The 16,155-nt window shown below is 32.9% G+C and overlaps 1 protein-coding gene across 8 annotated transcripts in view; it reads left to right on the top strand.

Moving 5' to 3' along the window:
• The window catches only part of LOC123703032 (cyclic nucleotide-gated cation channel alpha-3), a 58,893-nt gene that overhangs the window by 16,531 nt on the left and 26,207 nt on the right, over positions 1-16,155 (top strand). For all 8 annotated transcript variants that reach the window (XM_045650904.1, XM_045650941.1, XM_045650914.1 and 5 more), the window contains exon 3: positions 1,281-1,394. The gene's annotated coding sequence lies outside the window, so the exon portion shown is untranslated. The remainder of the gene's footprint in view (positions 1-1,280; positions 1,395-16,155) is intronic.

Here is a 16,155-nt window from a genome sequence, read left to right on the forward strand (position 1 = left end):
ACTCGTTCATCTAAGCATAATGTAATAATTTTCCTTCCTGGATAGTATGACCGTACTCTTGAGGGCGCCTAGTCAGCATTTGCCAAGACAGGACTGCAGTGCGGTAGGGGCATAAATTGTAATATTTAACCCATGTGACGGCCATGATATATTATTTTCGCTGCAGATTATCGTTATGTTCAGTGTTTTGAACGATGAGCATGTGGATAATGACGTATTAAGCGATGTTTTTTCGATATGAATATCAATAAAAATTTCAAGATTTTTTCTTCTGAAAGTCCCTAAAATAGTTAATGACTTTCCCATAAAATATTTACATTATTTTGATGTATAATTGAGCGATTATATTTCTGCATTAACTGCTTTTAACGATTGCCCGTATCTTTCTCAAAAGTGTCAAGATAAATAATAAAATGAGGATATATTTTGTCTTTATCGTATAAATAAATAAAAATGGTGAAAACAACACTTCAAAGTAGGTACGTTCTATTCAGACTCGCTCCCATGGGACTGAGGGTTGGGGAGATGCTTGTTACGTATTTAATTAGGTTTGTTACATTTTCTTTGTTTCTTTTTAAACCAAATTGCCATACTTGTGCCTTAATTATTGTCAATGCTTTACTTTGAGGAAATTAATGTCGATACATTATTCATGACAAGTGTTTTCATGTTAACAGCAACATAAGTATAGGTTCAAAACTAACTTAAAGAGCGTTTTTAATAAAGTACGTCAACACGTATAATAAGTAGTAACTTAGTTTACATTTAAGTAGAGTATTTTGCGAGTGACAATAAAACATAAACTAACAATTTAATGGTTCAACATACATTTTATTCAAACGATTTTCTTGAATTGAATTGGAACTTGGAAGATATTTTGTAAAAACGAAACAAGTGGAATTGAATTGGACATCATTTGCTAGTGACTCCCAATTCGACTATTCATGAAATCGCAAAATTAATTTGTTTTGACGGTTTTGTCCTTTCAGCTTTTTTAATTGAACCAACTAAAGAGTTATAACCACATCTTTGAGTAACGTAAATTTTCCTGATTGAGGTTATGACACAGATTAGGTACATTCAAGTTTTGTATAGTTTTATAGTATGTCTTCTACGCGTTGTATCTATGACGTTCTAGATCGTTGTATTTACGACTAACACACAAGAAAGTTATGTACAAAGCAGATAGATGTACACCTATTTTCAGTAGGTAGTGTCTTAAGTTTGACGTTGACACTTGAGATAGTTAGTAGCGTGAACTGTAATGCATGTCTGTGCAGGCGCGCTGGAGGGCGGTCCCCTGGGCGGCGGCAGCGGCGGCGCGCTCGGCGCTCTGCGTGCGCCCAGCTCGCCGCCCGCGTCCAGCCTCGGCACTAGCCGGCACAGTCTCATAGGTGAGTTCATGTACACTCCCTTTTAATTCCCATTACCAAACCTTTTGTATGAGGTTACGAAGCGCATTAATATCGTTGTGAGCTTTTATATACCCCCCTTTTGTGAAAATTTCTCAAACTTTTGTATGAAATAAAGAATCGCGTTTCGAGTTCGAAAGAAGTTGTTAAAGATGTTTGTCCAAGTTTAGATTATCATATGAATGTGGTTTTAAAGTTTGGAACGGAGGAAAATGCGGTCGTATACCTTTCCATCAAAGTTCATTTGTCGGAAAATAGAAGTATACTGCAATAAAAAATAACAGATGGAATTCATTTGATCGCATGTGATTGGAAAGAAATTTAAAACGCTAGTGAGCGTGATTCAATTGAATTCATTCAGTTGTAAAAATAATAATTGATTTAAAAATATGAAATGTTTTATCGTTTATGAAGTTAACGTTTATGCAGTGAATTTTTCAAAATCAAAAAGCAATTAATAGAACGTGATTAAAACTCGACGTGTTAAAAGCTTTTTTTATGTATCAAAAAGCTTAGCTATCTTTAATATAAGCCTTGCAAATATTGCTACGAACAAACATACGGGATACTCGGTGCCTTCATTTGTATTACAATGGATATGACCCATTTTGTATTTAAGAACAACAAGTGAGGAACAAAGACGCGTTCGTCAAATGGGTACGCACACTCACTTTGATAAGGGCGCGATGTGTCCCTCATTGCGTAGGTTTAATTTAGCGGCGTAGTTTAATTAACAGGATTCCGAGTGGTGCGTCCTAAGGAAATTGATGAGTTGTGTAGTGGAGGCGGAGCAGTCGGCTCGGCTTTCTCGTAAATCTGTATTATACCGGTTCACCTAGCGCCTGATTAATTTATCTTATTTTCAGAGATTCTAAGATATCTCATTATTCACTTAAAAGAGTAGATGAGGTAAAATTTGTTCTAATCTTGCTCATCAATGGCGTGAAATGTACCTACGGTGAATAATACTGTCCATTATGATATTCAAAATCGATAACCTTTTCGTGGTTGAATCAAATTATAGTACTCTAGCTTCGTATTGAGATACGGAGATTAATTCAACCGTTACCGGAATAAACACCATTCAACATGCACTATGTAAATTGAAAATCCTCTAAAAGACATAAACACGTTTCAGTTCAGTGTACACATAAAACACTACTACAAACAACATTAAGCCTGCCACATGTGTGTTGGACACGTATTAAATTAGAACTCGATGTCAACCGCAAAAAAGGCTCGATGTTTATGGTACATGTACGGCGTAGACTAGGTGTATGATCTACATCAAGATCTACATCAAATCTACATTTGTAAATAATGTGTCAAAATGAAAAATCTGCGATTCTAGGAGTATTGAGACGGAATTTGTTCTAAACAATGTTCCTATGGTTATCGATATTATAAAGATTTAAATGATTTATCTTATATTGTTTCTCATTTGAATAGACCTTAATCATTTAATTTTCAGATTACATAGGTACCAAAACCAATTCTGGTCAGCAAACATTATAAAGTTGTTTGAGATCTTAAAAAAGTACTTAACTCTTTAAACAAAGTGTAATTTTCATAATTACGTATTAAACAGAATAAAAATTTCGCGATTTCAAGTGTTGTTTTGACTACACAGTTAGGTACTCATTACGGATTAAGTTTTATTCTTTTAACGTCGTTAGCAGTTGCTTGGCATAAATATTTTGAAGAAATTCGTAAACAAGTTTTTGTTTGCGTCTAGACTTGGAATTTTATCCTTCATAATTATAGTACACTAGTTGCTCTTTACCATTACGTGGACGATCTTTCGTAAAACCACATTTATCTAGGGTAAGAAATAGTAAAAATCTGAGTTAAAATTTCATAAAAAAACCAGATTCGTAATCATATAACGAAAATATTATATTAAAACAAGAGTAAAATTAATAACAGCCCGTGTAATTGCGCTTAAAATCCACGTTAATACCTCGATATCCTATACAACGCAATCTATAGAGGTAATATTATTCGCACCAGGAGCAGGAAATCCCTTCGTAATGGATAACTTGGAATTATTCATGTGAATGTATTCGCTGTAATGATGAATCGAAAGCGATTCAAATTAATACACGAATGAATGTAATGATTTACTGAATAGAACTAGTGGGTATTGTAGCGTATTACACGGTAAATATTGTGTTCAATTGTAATTTACGTGCTGTAATAGTTTCATAATTACTGATTAAATTCATGGCTTTTTGGAATTATTATTTTATGGGTTTTGATGTTAGTAACAAGTAAAATTAGGATATTTTATGTGTAGTAGATTAGTTTATGAGGTAGGTTCAATATCTATATAACTAAGATTCAATAGGGGAAAACACGTGCCACCTAGTTTGGAGCAATTTAATTCCGGTGTCTTTTCACTAATGGCCTGTTAGTGTGTTGTCAGCTTAGTGCGATCTTGATATCTTAGGTTAAGTGTTATTTGAATATAGCTGTTTTTGATTTTAATGTAAGAAAACCAGAGCAATATAATAAGAATAAATCAGAAGATAATGTTAAATAAAAAATGACCTAATACATAATACTTTATTATTTTTAGAAATAAATAAATGTAGGGCATCGAGCCCGACGAACGTTTATTTTTAATTTGTAGGTATTATAGTATAAAATATATAATAATACTAGCTTTCCGCCCGCGGCTTCGCCCGCGTTTTCAAAGAAAAGCCCGCACAGTTCCCGTTCCCGAAGGATTTCCGGGATAAAATCTATCCTATCTCTCAAGTTGGATCGAACTGCACACGGTGTGCGAATTTTATTATAATCGGTTAAGTGGTTTAGGAGTCCATTGAGGACGAACATTGTGACACGAGATTTATATATGTTAAGAAGATAATTGCATTTAAATTATAACCTTCAATCACAAAGATACAATTTACTGAAAGCAAAATAATCATAGAAAAAAGGTCCCGTTGTGAAATTGCGCTTTCAAAGTGCTTGTACATCTGGATTTTATTCAATTAGTTTAAAAGTTGAGACTGAAATCGCATTTGAATGATCCAAGATTATTTTTATTCCAACTTTGTTATAGAAGTGTCTGTTTATTTAAGAACTAATTAAATTGTACTAATGGATAAACTCGTCGCGACTACATGAGGAAATACAGAAATATTACATTTTCTTTGTGTACCTACGAGTATAAATACTTATGTAGTCATGTGCGTGTTTATATTTTGAAGTGTATTTTAATAAAATAAAGTGGTAGTTATTTTCACTAGATAAGAAAAAAAAATGTTGTTTAGGCAAAAAACGATTTAGACATCTAAGAATTAGGTATATTTAAAACGTTTTAAAAAATACTTTTTAGCTCCAATAATTACGGATCTACAGCCGTGTCTAAAAGTTCAAAGGATTTTCCAACAGAATGTTAAGTAATTTTTCCATCGGATTCATTTATCGCTGAAGTGGATCCCTCCAGGGATATTCGCCCCGCATTGCAGATAGTTCAAATAATATTTTCTGTAACAACAAGCACGTAGTCAATCAATTTTAGCTGAAGATTCGAGTGCACTTATTACTAACAATAATTTATCAAACTGTTTCTAGATTTATTGTAGGTTACAGATAACAAATACTTGGATATTTTGAGTCTTTTAAATCGGGTAGAGATGAAGAAAAAGTGTTCATGATATTGGTTTGCTTGTGGTTACGTGATAAAATCTACAATATCTCTATATTATTTACTCTCAAACAGCACCACTAAAGTTAAATTTGAAAATTATCAACCTCAAATATTGAATTACGTTCAAATATCCTTAACACTTGTTTAGAACCGTATTCTAGGAAACAAAATTGGTATTGTACAAGAGAAATACTCAGATTCTAAATCTTGATTGTCCATTCATTCTTGAAACCCATTTATCGCGACCTCTGATTTTGACAAGCTTGAAATTTTCCGATTTTATCGTGATACGAATCAGATTGTGCAATTCAATCAATAAAATATTTCCCGTAGCTATTATTTTGCATCGTCGATGTTTGAACGCAAACAGAATGTAATAAAAGTTGAAGTGACGCTGTTAACGATTGATTATTGTAGGAAATCCTATAAAGCCGCTTGTGAGTGTCAATCTCTGTCGCCCCATATCACGCACCCTTACACATGTCTGCACTCAAACGGTTACAATACACTTGCCAAACAATATTGATAGCGAGAAAGACGACATCTAAAATCGAATAAATGCCACGCCTCGGAAACTATCGAGGCCATGTCCATATTTTTTAAAGCTTCGCTTTTAAAAAGCAACACCATTTGTTAATAATATTTTCAGTAAAAAATTCAAAAAACACCATAGTATTGATATAATAATTATGATTACTATGGAATTCCTGATATCGCATAATATACATCGTAGATACTTAACTGGAAACTTAATCTGGTCGAAAAGGTAGTAATTACATCCTATCAAAAGCATCAGGGCAGGTGAACTACAATTTTCTGAAGCAGATATACCTAGTCATATAATATAAACAATTTGTTATCATGTTTCGGCGAATAGAAAAGACAGCGGATTAATGACCCAAATCTACAATATTTTTTTGGCCAGCGATGTTATATAGGGCGACAATTTTCTGAGGCAGGTAACAGATATCATGTCTAAGTGGTTCTATGAACTGAACGCAGTTGTTTGTATTATATGTGTTTATAATGTTTATATTGAAATACAAATGTGATAGACGAACCTGAAAGAAGGTAAAAGATAAGGACATTTTATATAACAACCACTATTGACTCATTGCAAAAAAGTACGCCAAAGCTGCTCTTGAAATTAACTCCGCTTTGCCATATATTCCGAAACCCGTAGAGCGAACACAAGGCGATGTACGGAAGTGAAACTCAAGTCAGTGTAGCATTTTAAGTTTTATATTTTTAAAGATATTATTGTAAATTATGTGGTATCGATTCGTAGGTTTATGAAATTTTCATAACGTCTACAGAGTTGGTATTTGATATACGAAGCCTGCATTAGAGCACGGTTGAACGTAAAACTTTCATGACATCATCTCACAAAAGAACGCGGTTCTCTATTAATATTTATCGTTGCACTCATTTACATCGCTATTGTATCATTTTTATTACAAAACCACAATATTTTCCTTGGAGTTTGTTTATTTGGAACAATGTAGAGCTATTTTACATCGCAACTGCCAATATTTATATGCAAACGAATATTATAAATGTATAAGCAATCTTGTATATTACTTTGAATGAAATCATAGTTCGTTTGCGATTTAATTATTTCTTGTAGAAACTTTTAACATCGTAAATACAATTCTAGGGTGAAGAAATGTACGTGCTGTGTGCATGATCAAATTTCAGTTAAAAATGTTTTCTGTAACTCTCAAGAGATAAGAGCCGAAAAGCAGAAGTAGGTTAACATCAAAATTACAGCTAAGTCAAAATTGGTGTATTTTGATATCTGTTTATACATTTTTTCCATCATACTTAATAAAACAAATGTGGATTAAAGATATTTCAAACAAAATTAACTAAGTACGAGTTATTAATAAAAATAAACACGTTACACAGTTATCAATTTAATAAAATGTTGCCAGAATTGGAGTAAGAATAAATTAAAATACTCTGTATAGAACGCTACAATATTTTATATTCAATTTACTCAACTATCAATTCTAGAGAAAAGAAAAAAGGCTTTATAATTGAAGACTCCAATAATTGCTAGCTGAGAATCAGAAGGTTCTAATTTATAACAGAGATCGAGAATAGCTGGCATCGATCTTTATCAATGGCTATTAAGTTTTATGTGGCTAGCTCTTTCATTATAAGACTTATAATGAAAGAAGACACACACACTTAATACTAAGGCAATTGCAACGAAGTGTCTAGAAAATCACTTCAAGTTGGCACAATTCAACTTTATGTGTACACATTCTATAGCTTTTCATCTGTTAGAAATTAATAACACACTATATACGAGTAGAGTTTAAATGTAAAAGTTAGTCAGAACATGCAACTGGCTAATCAAATTGTATAAATAAACAAAACACCTTGATTGAACTCTTAATCGCTTCGTAGTATTGCGTTAGTGGTGTAGACTGTAGCTAATCAATATATACCCAATAGCAGAACGGCTAAGATAATAGGATGACTTGGTTCTCCCTCCTCTAATACATTTGAATAAACAATAGAAATCAAACAATCCCAGCATACAATATTTTTTACACTGGAGTAATAATTATGTGTGATAAATGCATCCGAATGATATTAATTACCCCCGGGCGCCTTCGAACGCGTTAAAAATAGCCTCAGTGCCAAGAGAATGAGGGCAGTGGACAAGTTTAATGGAATTATTGTGAGTTATAGAGTGCTGCGGGATTGCTCTTATTCGTTCATTATATCCTTATAATATCGTTTTAACGATCTACGATGTTTTCTTTGTGTGGACGATGAGCATTGTAAACTGTGTTGTTGCGCAATTAGATTCTGTAATTGTAGTTCAGGGATTAGCTTTCTGACTTTGCTTCATTGTGTAATAGCTTATAGGTAGGGAATTGCTTGTGGTGACTGGTGGCTGTATGATTTTGAAACCAAATGAACATTATGTACTGATTTCTGATCCCTTGAAAGTGGAGGATTAATTTTGATTTATTTATACTCACAGCAATTAACAGATGTTATTGAGCGAGAGAGTACTTATTTTATATAACCGGCCCAATTAAACAAGAGTCGGGCATAAGCAACGTAAATGTAAATATTTAATAGTCTGTTAAAATAGTAATCCCAAAGTAATTTACTCTCAGCAAGCATAAAAATCTTCAATCTATGGTGCGTATAAAAAGTAAGAACGTAAAGTAATTGCTTATAATAAAAAAGGCCTGAAAACAAAGGCGGCTTGCTCTGTTTAATGAGACAAAGCGTTCCATCTCAACATTTTGCTAATGTTTCTCTGCGGCTCGCAATATGCTCACATATAGCACTCAGATACATATGTTAATTCAGCGTTGAGAGTGAACATCTAATTCAATCTGCCTAGAACCTAATAGTTTGTTCATATTGTTAGGAAGTTCGTTATAAACGTGCCGTTTGCTAAACTTAATAAAATATATAACAGGTCGTTAGTAAATGTTGTTTTATTATTTCTAGTAAAGTTGTTGCAATATTGTAAGTATGGAATTATTTTATGCAAAAATTATGTGTTTTTATTATCATACATCGGTATCTTTTGTTTACATGAATAGCAATTACAATAGTAATTATTTTATACATCATTAGTTAAATTTATTTCGACTATTTATAATATTAAGGGCCGATTTTTCAATGCCCAGATAAACAGCTAGATAGACTTTATTCTTCAGTTAACAAAATATTCAATTTTTCAATAGACGAATAGGACTTATCTATCGAATAACTACGTTATTTGACGAATAAATCTATCTGCCGCTCCAACGGCCAGATAGCGTGCTATTCGACGAATAGGCATTTGATTTGACAACTGACGCGTCAAATTTGGGATATTTTCGTTTGTAATAACATAGAGCATAGAATTATTAACAATTAAGCCTTTTTCTATATAATTATTATCAATTAAAATCATATTGAAATTGATGTTTTTGGTAGTATTGATGACCATGCCATTGAAAATTTGCCGAACGCTGCCTTTATGTCGTTTCCATCGTAAAATATATAAATTTAAACACAAATTTAATCAAAACTCTTTACTAGAATCAAAACAACAATCAACAAACATAGAACACAAGAAAAACCTAAAATGCACTCCTGACGTGAGTCATAATGACGGTTGTTGACAACTTGCAAGAGTTGACTCTTTCCCGCTCTAACCTGACTAATTTAATATGTTTATTTCGCCACTCCGAGAGCAGAGCTGCCAATATGGAAATATTTGGTCAGATAGTTATTCATCAAATAAATCACGATTGAAAAATAGGCGAGCCGTAATGAGCTAGATTAACAATTGAATAAATCTATTCGAGGGGTAATTATTAGACTGAATATCTGGGCATTGAAAAATCGGCCCTAAAATGAATATATTTCGAGGTGTTAAATTTAAAATATATAAAGGTAAACATAAAAGTAGCGCCGTAGTATATATTTTAAATGTAAAAGAAATCCCTGTAATGTGCAGTACTTATTATGAATTTCAGTTGAAAACAGTAAGAAATGAGGGATAAAAATTCGTTATTCCGTTGGTAGCAAACAGGCGATGCTGTCTTTATGCAAAAAGTTGCTTAAGAGTTCTGTAACAGTGCGGTCAACTTGTCTAGGTTTATTTCCTTTACGTAAAAGAAGCTCTATAAGTTTGCTTCGACCTCACTGTAAAGGTAATATATACTACATTTAATGCTGGTAAAAGTGGGAAGAAAATATAAAAGTATGGCTTTTATTTTATTTTTATACCTTTTTAACGTTGATAAGAAGGCAATGAGGAGCTCTCCATATTGTTTTAGTTTAGGTAATATGTAATTCGTCTCTTATATTTTCGAAAATTATTTGCACCTGCTTGAGTATTTATACTTTATTGCTACACGTGCATGATCTTAGTTACAGGGAAACGAGCCCTCGAGATTCATAAAGTATTCGTTTTTGGGAAAAAAATTTTGAAAGGGAAAAGACAGTTTGCACATTTCTTCACAATTTGAGATGTATTATCATCCCAAACTTACACCATCTCTTACTCTGGCTTCAGTATTTATTTATTCAGTATACTTAAAGATTGGCGGAGTAAAACAAAGTCCCAAGGGTTATGCTTGTCTACGAAAGTTTTTACCCGTATCTACGTAAGGGAATTGGAACATAATCAAGATTCATTAAAACTTTCAATTTACTTCAAAACAATGCTTTTAAATTAATAATTGCATGCACTGCTTATCATCAACCTTTACAACAAATAGAAATCAACGATTGACAACGTCCAATGAAAAGTTATTGCATTAAAATATTTTTTTAATACCTATTTTAAAAGCTTTATTTATAAATAGCTCTAGAATTAATGTTATTTATATTTGAAAACAAACAAAGAACCATTCCCCAAGCCGACTGGTCATCGAGGGGAATTAGACCACTACCCTCCAATAAACAATTCTATCACAAAGCACAAATATTGGAATACATATACAAAGATGGACAATAAAAACGCCATAAAAATTGGAACATTCAATGTGAGATCCCTTTCTTCCACCGAGAGATATATTCAACTAACATACGCACTTGAAAACATAAAGTTTGACATATTAGGACTGTCTGAAGTGAGAAGGCTCGGTTGTAATATAGAAGAGTATGATGATTACATTTTATGTTACATTGGTGAAACGAAAGGCCTTCATGGTGTTGGATTTCTGCTAAATAAAAAATTTAAAGAAAATATACACAATTTCGCTGGAATCTCTGAAAGGGTAGCTTTGCTACAGCTAAAGCTAGAACAGGTCACCATCTCTATAATCCAGGCATATGCTCCTACGGAGACGTCCCAAGAGGAAGAAGTCCAAACATTCTACAACGACATGGAGAAAGCACATCTTCTAGCTGGTAAGAATCTCATAGTAATGGGAGACTTTAATGCAAAAATCGGCCATCCTAAGTCAGAAGAAAGCTTGTGCATGGGAAGGTATGGTTATGGGCAACGCAATAAAAGGGGACAACAATTAATAGATTATGCCATTGAACACCAACTATGTATCATGAACACATTTTTCAACAAAAAACAAAATAGAAAATGGACATGGATGTCACCTAATCAAAAAGTAAAAAACGAGATCGATTTTATTATGACCAACCAACCGCATATGATCAGCAACATCGAAATTCTTAACCAAATCAGCTTTTCTTCTGACCATAGGTTATTAAGAGCAACACTCACCATGTACCCTAGAACGAAAAGTAGAAGAAACTTCAAAAACTCTATAATAAACCTAAAAACCGAAAACGAAATTAAAATATACACCAACAACCTGAAAGACAATTTAAAAGACACAAACTTAACCAAAAACGTTCAAATATATTACAATTCATTGGAAAAACACATAAAAGATAGCCTAACAAAAACACAAAGTGACCCTAAGATTGAAAAGAAAAAGAATAGAATACTAACTGACCATACCATAAATCTAATTAAAAAACGCTCGGAATTGATACTTTCTAAAAATAAAACCAAACAACAGAAAAAAGAACTTACCCAACTATTTAAAACCACGAATAGATCAATCAAACTTGACTACAATAAACATAGAGAAGAAATAATAACAAGGAATCTAAATACAAGTAGAAGCGCTAAAAGAGCTTATAAAGAATTGACCCTTCAAAAGAAATGGATACAAAAACTAAAATACGAAACAAATGAAACCAAGACAAGAAAAGACGTGATAGACCATGCGACAGAATTCTACAGAGAATTATACAGCAAGAAAGGGAAGGAGACACAATACTATGGACACAATAGCGAAGACAACAACAAATATTCAATTGAACCAATAAGAGAAGGAGAAGTACACTCACAAATAAAAAAACTTAAAAACGAGAAGAGCCCTGGACCTGATGGATTGACGAATGAGTCTCTTAAATTAGGAGCCCCTTTCTTACTGAAACACCTAACAAAACTATTTAATATGATAATAGACACTGAAACAATACCGAAACAATGGTGCTCATCTGACATAGTTTTGATATATAAAAAGGGGAATCCGCTGGAATTGAGTAACTACAGACCCATCAGCCTTCTACCTAGTGCATACAAGCTCTTCTCTTCTATTATATTAAATCGAATTGCTAATAAAATTAACCTCACACAACCAGTGGAACAGGCGGGTTTCTGTTCAGGTTTTAGTACAATCGACCATATTCATACAGTGGAACAACTAATCCAAAAATACGAAGAATATAATATGCCTCTTTACATAGCCTGCATCGATTATAGTAAAGCTTTCGATAGCATTAGCCACAATTCAATATGGAACGCACTAAGAACATCAAACGTGGAAGACAAATACATTAACATTATAAAATGCATATACTCCAACAGTACCAGTAAGGTAAAACTAGAAAGAAGAGGTGATCCTATTAGAATAGAAAGGGGAGTTAGACAAGGCGATCCTTTGTCGCCTAAACTTTTCATAGCAGTGCTGGAAAGTATATTTTCTAACTTACAGTGGGCAAAATATGGTATCAATATTGATGGACGACGCTTGACGCATCTCAGGTTTGCAGATGACATCATATTATTCTCGGAAACAGCCAAACAATTACAAGAAATGCTCCGGGAGCTAGATAAAGAAAGTGGCAAAGTAGGTTTACAGTTGAATAGAAGTAAGACAAAAATTATTACCAATAGCTTTAAAATACCTATCAACATAAATGGAGGCACGATAGAATACGTCAATAATTACATATATTTAGGGAAACAAATATCATTTAATAGAAACAATAACGAAGAAGAGGTAGAAAGAAGAATAAATATTGCATGGAAAAAGTTTTGGTCACATAAAGAAATACTAAAAGGGAACTACAGTATGAAGATAAAGAGAACGGTAATGGATACATGTATCTTGCCTAGTCTACTGTATGGTTGTCAAACATGGACCTACACTAATAAAGTAAAACAAAGATTAAATACAACACAAAGGGCAATGGAGAGAAGTATCTTAAATATAAACATTAGAAACAAAATAAGTAACACAACAATACGCCAAAAAACAAAAATTTTAGACGCACTTACCCACGCCTTGAAGTTTAAGTGGCAATGGGCAGGTCACATTTCGCGCTACACTGACAAAAGGTGGACACTGCTAACTACCAGATGGAAGGGACCAGTTTCGGGCAAAAGGAATGTTGGACGTCCATTCAAAAGGTGGTCTGATGATTTTATAGGGGTCGCGGGGAAAAATTGGATTTATAAGGGAAAAGACAGAAATCTTTGGAAGAAAATGGAGGAGGCCTTTACTCAACGAGATCCATACCTCAACTAAATAAACAATAAAACTAACACTTACTAACTAGCATAATAATATACCTACTAATAATACTAACACCATTTGAAATGTAAAATTTGAGTTATGGAATAAAGAAGGCTTTATTATTATTATTATTATTATATTTGAATAAAATTGAGTGCCTATTTAGTGATAAAATATTTCCTTCTTTATGACATTGTTACCCATTTAATTAATAACAAATTACACCTACAAGGGAATTGAGATGTCTTCGCACGCACCAAAAGGAGGCGCGAACGTCGACGCGACGGAGCCAAAGCGTAGCGTATCTACTAATTGAATCTTAGAACTCGTCTCTAACTTTCCCAAACTCGCGCGAAATTTGATTAGCTCGTCATCTTTCTACGAGTTTAATATTTTTTAACAATTTGGAACATTAATCACCGGATTAACGGCTAGTGGATACATTGTTTATACAGCGGGAAATCATGGAACTTTTAACGATCTACAAAAGTAAGATTATTAATTGAGTCATATTTTAAAGCTACGTTTGTTGTGAGCTAACCGCTATTTGTTACTTTCAAATGCCAGCTTTCTTTAAAACTTGTGTCTTTTTCATCTTTTTCTGTTTCTTCACAAAGATGTATACCTAGTAATTCTTCTCTTTTGAAGAAAGTAAAAACAGTTTTGTGTATTAATATAAAAATATTAAATATACTTATTAACATTTTCCTCACAGTAACAAATTTACTGTATGAAATATTAATTTTTACTTGGATTATATTCCATTTGTTCAATTACTCCTGTATCCGTCACAAACTCATATTGGATGTGATGGTAATAATTTTGTAGCGTATTTACTAAAATAACCTTTATTTTTCGTTAATTAACATTGCCTGTGCATGGTAATTGAAATTTATTATCCTCATTTACATTTACATTTATATTAAACAATTATATGTTTCTTTTTATACTTTGAATTTAAACTCATATTATATTTATCTAACGGCCTATGTAATTATTCTACATTGCTTTATAATTAGTTTTTTTTTTCAAATGGTTGAATACCGACATGCCTTCAAGTTTTGCTTTCAAGAAAAATTCTGTTTATTTCCTAAAAAATATAATCAAGTGATAAAAACGGACTTAATACAAATGCTAGTATAATGATATGGCTCATAAAGATTAATTTAGTCAAGAACATACGAAAATGATTTATATTTAACTTTTTAAGATACATCTACGTCAAAGCACGTCAAAGTGCACCAAGTTTTACCTATAATAGAGAAAGATGGTCATACTCATATGTACTTTCCACTAAGCCATATTCGAGTTTAAAACACTGTGTAGTTTTATTCGCATCCTTTGTTCCAAGCTGGGAGTGCAGAAGTTCGATCTAAACTTACACTGGCCTACACTTCCTTAAGAGGCAACAAGTAGTCGTAGTGTTTCAGAATTTCAACGCTGAATGCGTCATTACTTTGACGTCATCAAGGTTTTAATGACTCTGAGAGAAAGAACGCGACTTGAATGTTTAATTAACATTTTAAGATGTCATTTAGCGCTCAAAAAACTGAGAGACGTATAAATGTTAGCGGTGTATTGTGGTTGAATGTCGATTGTAGTTTTTCTTTGGAATCTGACCTTTGTTAATAAAGCAAGTCCTTTATTCACATTAAAACAAAGCTGCCCTTATTGAATACCGTCCGAGCGTGGTGCAGGAATATAAAGAATTAATTAAAAAGGGGAATAAGATGGATGGAATGGAGGCCGGTAGATCGGTACCGGTTGAGGTACGCCCCATTGATCACACGCTGAGCAAAAAAAGTTTAGCTATCAGTTACGTTGGACACTCTTTTATAATTTATTCTAGTTTAAGTATTTCTTCAGTAATAAAATTTTTCTGTATTGTAGATGGTGTTTGAAGTCAATTTACCGTTTCATTTATGACACGCATGTGGCTATGTTACAACTAATTACCTGATCTGTTGATTCGATGCACGGACGTAATTAAAATTAAATAACACATCATATAAACATGTATATTAAAGTAGAAAACCCTTGTTTTAGCTATTTACAAAGTCTATGTTATATTATGACGAAATGTTGATAAATATGGCTATGAATGTTAATATACGGTACAAATTATGGAAACGGCTACTACCGCCATTTAATCATCCCAGTAACACGTAAAATACAGTACTATCCCTAACAAGTATCCTCGGATGTGTACCCGCCAGTAGAGCGATGCTCTCACAAAATTTACATTTTAGTTTTAAGGTAATAAGTACGGCATAAAATTATCTCGACTGAAACACGGGGGAATTAAAATGAAAATGTAATGATGATTTTCTCAGTATGTAAATTAAGTGAATGCTCCTTTTCTTACAAATTTTCTTCTTCGATTCAGCCATCTTATTCTTAAAAATCAAAATTTCAGCGAATATACGTCACTGTTAAAAAGTATTTAGTGAAGGCGATAGGATTTCTTCAAGTTAATTTTGCAATAACAGGGTGAGAGTGCTTAAGTGTAGATTTTGTGCAGATTCTCAATGTATTTTAATGATATGTTGCGACGCACTGCGGCGCGCCTCCGGCAACGAGTTATCTGTTACAACCACAACTGGCTTGCGGTACTTTGGAATAAACATAGGAACTTACTTTATTCTTCTAATAAAAATATATATTGCGATTATGAGTTTATTTTTCTAATGTACAACATGAGCAACACACATTCAGCAGGATTGACTCTTGAGAGAGATTATACATATTACGGAAGGATGTTTATTATTTGTTCTGAAAAACA

The sequence above is a fragment of the Colias croceus genome, chromosome 2, assembly GCF_905220415.1.
Source record: "Colias croceus chromosome 2, ilColCroc2.1".
Lineage (NCBI taxonomy): Eukaryota > Metazoa > Arthropoda > Insecta > Lepidoptera > Pieridae > Colias > Colias croceus.